Source organism: Gastrolobium bilobum, unplaced genomic scaffold (assembly GCF_033153095.1).
Source record: "Gastrolobium bilobum isolate Gb01-03AN ecotype WA unplaced genomic scaffold, APGP_CSIRO_Gbil_v1 utg1359, whole genome shotgun sequence".
Lineage (NCBI taxonomy): Eukaryota > Viridiplantae > Streptophyta > Magnoliopsida > Fabales > Fabaceae > Gastrolobium > Gastrolobium bilobum.
Genome location: NW_026897797.1, coordinates 198,497 through 205,389, shown reverse-complemented (window position 1 = coordinate 205,389; position 6,893 = coordinate 198,497).

Below are 6,893 nucleotides of genomic sequence, written 5' to 3'. Positions count from 1 at the left end.
GAAAAGCATATTTGAGGTGAGTTGGGAGTTCTTTCAACTCCACGTCAGGTGGTTCCACAATGGATGATTTAAGAGGTTTGGTGATTCTTTCATGAAGTCCAAGGGACTCAAAAAGTTTATCACCAAAGAACTTAGTAGGATAAGACGTGAATGCACATGCATGATCATGTTCAGATGTAGCATTCTCATTAATTTCGAAAATAGCATATTCACATGCAGATTCATTAATTTCGAGATTTTATTGAACATGGGCAGCAACCAAGTGACCAATGACAGTTATGACAGAACAATCATCAACATCAACATCCACAAATTTCATGGCTTTAAAAACACTAAAGGTCATAGTGTCATCATTAACCCTCATTGTTAACTCTCCTTTTCTAACATCTATCATTGCACCTCCTGTAGCTAAAAATGATCTTCCTACTATAATAGGAATGTTTTCATCAACTTCACAATCAAGGATTATGAAGTCAGCTGGAAAAATAAATTTTTCCACCTTTACCAAAATATTTTCCACTTTTCCTTCAGGGTATACAATAGACCTATCAGCTAGTTGGAGAGTTAATGTGGTGAGGGCAGATTTTATTCCTAGTTGCTTAAAATTGGAAGCAGGCATCAAATTAATGCTAGAGTCTAAATCACATAAAGCTCTACTAATATACCTATCCCCTATAATACAAGAAATCGTAAAAGAACCTGGATCCTCCAACTTAGGAGGTACTTTGGTGGAGAGGATGCTGCTGCATTCTTTAGTAAGTGCCACTGTCTCAAACTCCTCTATTCTCCTCTTCCTGGATAGGATGTCCTTTATGAATTTGATGTAGCTTGGCATGTGTTGAAGGGCCTCCACAAATGGAATGTTGATCTGGAGTTGCTTGAGGATGTCTAAGATTCTCTTGAAGTGCTGCTCCTGGTTTTGTTTTTGGAGCCTTTGTGGAAATGGAACCTGCCTTGCCCTTGATATTGGTTGAATGACTTCATTTTTCTGCGTAGGTTTGGCTGGCTCCTGTGATTTATGTGCTGATTTTTTTGTTTTGCTCGAATCACCTTGCTCCTTGTCGTTTTCTGAACCTTGCACTTCAATTACAGTAGGCTCTGCCTCTTCATTTGGTTGACATTTTCTTCTGCCAACTTCCTCAAGGTAGAAAGCCTAATAACATGCTCTGGTTGTTCAACCTCTCTTCCGTTTCTCAAATGGAGAGCTTTACAAAACTTATTTCCATCTCTCCTTGGTGCTTCAGTATCACTAGGAAGAGTCCTCATTGGTCTATTACTAAGGGAAGATGCAATCTGCCCCATTTGTGTCTCTAAGCTCTTTAAAATTTCTCCATGACTTTGAAGCATGGCCTCATGATTTTGCAACATTCAATTTGCCCACTGGTCATTTGGAAGGGGTTAAGTTTCTGCATTAGATTGCCTTAGCTGATCTTGAGGATTTTGTGAGTTAAAACCAGGTGGAAAGGGAACTTTTGGCTGATAAGATTGCTGCCCTCCTTGGAAGGACTGATGTTGATTTCTATTTCCAACATTTTGATGGTAATTTTGGCCCTGATTCTGGCCAAAATTTCCACCTTGGTTGTAATTCCCTCTATTATTGTAGTTTCTGTTGTAGTCACCAACATAGAAGGCTGAAGAGGGGTTGCTTGGGCGCTCCTCAAACAAATGGGAACAATAGCTAAGTGAGAAGATTGGTCTGGCTGCAGCTACTTGGGCAGGTGGTTGCTGTTTGGTTTTAGCCATTTGCTTGACTAAAACCTTGACAGTGTTATGCAGTGCTGCCATCTCAGCTGCCATGGAAGTGGCTTCACTCATCTCATAAAGTCCAGTTGCCTTCTTTGGAGCTTCATCTCTCTGTTCAAGCCATTGGCAACTGTTCTGGCTTATTCTCTCAAGTGTCTCAAAAGCCTTTGGATACCTTTTCAACAAAAATGCTCCATCGGCAGTAGAATCCAAATGAGTTTTGCCTTGGTGACTCAATCCTCTATAGAAAATTTGAATGGTGGCTCCACTTAGGAAGACCATGTGTAGGACACCTTCTGATCAAACCCCTTGAACATAGTCCAGCTCTCATGGATTGACTCATCAACATACTGTCTAAACCCTGTGATGTCATCCCTTAAATCACACCCCTTTGTGGGTGGGAAAAACCGCATAAGGAAGGCTTCCCCAAGCTCCTTCCACGTGGTGATGGACTGTGCAGGCAGATCTTCGATCCACTCTTCTGCTACCCCAGCTAGAGAAAAAAAGGAACAGTCTTATCCTCATAGCTTCTGTGGATACTCCATGAACAACAAAAGTATCAGAGATTTTCATGAATTTTGTGATGTGCTTGTGGGGGTCTTCCTTGGGCAATCCATGATATTGAGTCATGGATTGCAGCAGCTGTATCATTCCTGGTTTGAGATCAAAATTCCCTTCCACTCCTGGCTAGACTATGCCAGGAATCACCCCATCGAGTGATGGAATAGCATATTCAGCAATGGGAAACTCTTCATCCACCATAACTAGAGCATGTTGCCATTCCTATTGCCATTGACGTTTTCTCCATTAACAGATCACTGGTTCGATTCTGCCATCTTCAATAATTCAACAACATATGTGTGTAATATTGCTGGTTACTGTAATTAGAATTGAATTCTGCAAGAATCTATCACGAACTTGAAATTGGAGTTAGCAGATAACAAGAAAAATATGTGAAAAAGAAAAGAAAAAAAGAAAAAAAATTAAGAATTCTAAAACAGAATCACAAAAAGAAAAATAAAATTAAACACAGCTCCCCGGCAACGGCGCCATTTTGTTGGTAGTAATTTTCCGAAGATAGAGTTATCGTTCTCAGGGAACAGGTTGAATTATTTTTCTTTGTATTTTTCTGAAATAAGAATTCTTGAATTGAAACTTAATTGTTTTTATAACAGAAATTTTTTTTATAGTTTTTATCAATTATTAAAACTGATCTAAAAAGTAAAGAAATGGTTTGTCAAAATTAAGGGTTTCTGGGTATATCTCAAATCATGGGTGACAAAAAATCTTTGCATTCCTGCAAAATCCCACATTGCTATAGCATCTATATCTCAATTTATGAGTTACTACAGCAAGTTTAGTTGAAGCTTTTCAGGTTCAAAAATAAGATTCAAGAAAGTCTTTTCCCAAAGTTTCCTCATTCTTTATAGAAATTTTTATCAGAAAACACCTCCGATTATTCCTAACCAATAGGGTTCATTTAATACTTAACAAAAGTCCATTTCCCAATTTCCTTTTGTTTAAATACTCAAGTCTCATTCCCATGAAGTTCTTGAGTTAAAAAGATAAAAGTACTAAACGAATGAGGATGAAAGAAACAATAAAAATGCACATCAAGGAATTTCACCCAATCATTTTGAATACCCAGAAAAAGAAAGGATTTAGAAACCCATTTTCAAAAACAGCAATTCAGAGATATCAGAAAAAGAAAGATGCATTCAGAAATAAAAATCAAAGTTAATCGTACAAACCAAGGTACCGATTCCTAAACAAGGGCTAGGATCTTTGAACTTCACTTGCTTGCAACATTGATTCTTCCTTCCGCAGCGTTGTCAGTGCTTTGAAGTTTTTGAATCTTGAAGAGTTTTACACAAGTATTTTGTATTCAGAAAACTAAAACTATGCCGAATTGAAAACACGATTACACACGTTCAAAAGTTGAGTTTCTTTTTAAAACTAAACTTAACAATCACAATCCTAATCTACGGTCCAAAATAGCTTTCATCTCTAGCTCAACAAGTTCATCCACGTGGTTGCTTCCAAAAAAAACCTAAAAAAAATGAATAATTACAATTATCAGCAAAAATAAATTAACTTGGGCTTGGTTACTTCCTTTTTTGAATTGGGCCATATTTCATATTCTTTTAGCCCATTTTCCTGTAATTGTCAACCCAAAAGATTTAAAATAATATAAAATAATAAAATAATTATATAAATAATTTAGTGCTAACAAGGAGTAATCTATGATGGAGGATCCAGAGGGGAAGATAAAACTGTTGAGGACGATGAGTCAAATGGAGTGAGGTTTGCAGTAGGGTCGGCACCTGCAACTGGTAAAGATAAATCAACAATGGAAATTGGAAGAATATGATCAATCTGTGACACAGAAGTGTGGGAACTAAAGAAGGGTTGTTGATCCATGAAGGTGAGGTCATGAACGAAACAAGTACACCTAAATACATGTGCAGGCATTGGATAGGGAGGTGCGCCTAGAAATAAGACATTGTGTGGGACTTCATTATTAAGCACGGAAGATGGCATGCAATGAGAAAACAAGATGTGAAATAGCATTTTCCCAAAAATGGAGTGGAACATACATATGCATGAAAAGAGTACGTGCAGTTTCAACCAAATGTCTATTTTTACATTCAGTCACTCCATTTTGCTTTGGAGTGTGAGGGCAGGTGGTCTGGTGTAACATCCTATCTTTCTCCAAAAATTTAGAAAATTCAAGAGACGCATATTCTTTCGCATTATCACTGCGCAAGACTAGAATAGAAGCACTCAATTGAGTATTAATCTCAGCACAGAAGTTTTTATAAATATAAAATAATTCAGAACGGTTTTTCATTAAATAAACCCAAGTACAACGAGAAAAATCATCAATAAAGGTCACAAAATACTGAAAATTCAAAACAGACATAGTTCAACTTGGACCCTAAATAGTATAATGAATAATAGAAAATGGAGTATCAGCTCTTTTATTAATTCTATTAGCAAAGAAGGAGCGACTGTGTTTTCCTTGTTGACAAAACTGAAGTTTAAAGACTGAAGATTGGACAAAAAAAGAACATATGTTGAAGCTCGAAGAGACTTGGATAGTTGGATGACCCAGGCAGCTGTGGATTAATTCAAGAGACTCCGTAAAAGAGCACGCCACTGGAGAATGAGGCACAGCCATATAGTAGAAACCTCGCGACTCATGGCCTGTCTTCCTCGTACCTTGATCATACATGGAGACAGATTAGTCAAAGAAGGTAATGATGAAAGAGAATGAATCAACTGGCTAACAGAGATTAAATTGAAAAGAATATCATGTATATAATAAACATAGGCCAGAGTCAAAAAAGGAGTTAGGTTGGCTTGCCCAATACCACGAGCAAGGGCCTTGGCGTTGTCAGCAAAAGTAACATAGGGTAGATTATTAGAATAAGTAAGTGAAGTAAAGAGATCCTTATTACTACAAAGGTGATCAGTAGCACCTGAGTCAATTATCCAAGGTCCAAGAGATGATTGAGAAAGACGACCAACATGATTACTAGTATCTTGGGCAGGAGTCTGGAAAGAAACCTTCTTAAGTAGAGCCTCGTAGTCTGCACTTGAAATAGTTATTGATCCAGTAGAAGGTGGCGTAGCATCAGTCTGAGCAAAGTTGGCAGTTGGTGGCTACAAGTAAGGGTACTTCCTGTAGCAATGCTCTTCAAAGTGTCCAAGGTTCTGAAAATAATTGCAATAAGGCCTCTGTCCGTGACCATCCTTCCCACAACAACGTCCATGATTGTGTCCACTATTCCAATTGGAATCATTGGCACGAGAGATGAGGGCAGTTGAATCGATTGCTGGTATATGCGCGGGTGCTGCTTTATCTTAAGGTTCATGAGACGCTGGAAAGTTTGTGACATGCTAGGAGTTCCAGCACTGGTTAGAATATTCTCATGAACATTTTCCAACTCTTCTGGTAGGCCAAAAAGGGTTAAAATCATAAAGAAGCACTCCACCTGCTTCTTGTACGCAAAACCATCTGCAGCATGAGGTAACATAGCTAGAAATTCTTGCATCAAAGAACAAATCTTACCAATATAAGCCTCCATTCGAGCATCTGGTGACTTGCGCAATTCAATTATTTGAGAAATAATGAAATAAAGTTGTTGAATGTCATTGGTGTAGAGGCTTTTGACTTCCTCCCATACGTCACAACAGGTCTCAAAGAAAATGAAAATATTTATAACTGCCGGATTAATGGATTGCCATAGGAGGCTCAGCAGTTGGGCATTAATCTTTTCCCAATTAGATTTATGATCCTTGGGAATATCAGCATATCTGGTCATAAGATGCTTCCTGTGTCCTTGACCAGTAAACCAGATCTTAACGGAAGTAGACCAAGTCTTATAAGTAGCAGATCAAGTTAGTTTCATCGTTGTAATGGATAGGACAATACCAGAGATAATGCGGGTAGTGCTTTTCGTTATATTACTTCAGCCCTCCATCACAAATTAGATAAAATAACCTGCAAAAATAGAGGAGACAACCAGAGAACAGCAAGGAGGCAAGAAAACGCACATAAAACATTGCGAAAAAAGTCTCCAAACAGCGGGATTTCGCAAATATCTTCCTAACGGATGGCACGCACAATAAACGAAGACCAGATCTAGAAAGAGGAGAAGACAAACAAGATGGTGGTGGTCCGGCCCAAAATAGTGGTTGCACACACTCACGAGCCGGAAAGGTGCAGACTGCACCGAAAACTTCCATCGGCGCGTCGAAGCTCTGATGGCAGCGCCACTTGGACAGACAGAGACGCCTCCTTGAGGCGGTTCTGATCACGTGGTTGTTTGCCTAAAACTCACTGAAAAAGTGCTCCGACTGCGATGAACAGTGGTTGACAATGGTTTTCTGACGATCTGAGGGTCAGGTACTAAAGATAGGTTGTCAGTATGAAACACAACACAGATGACTTGCCAGAATGATGCACGACAAGGATTTTATGTGAAAACGAGGTTTTCCCAAGACACAAGTTCAAATACCAACTTAAGAATATAAATGAATTATGTTGTATATTGTGTATACAACAGATACAAAGGTTTACAATAAATAAAACCTTAACGAGCTTAAAGAAGAAACCCATACCTAATCCTAAAATAAAGAAACAA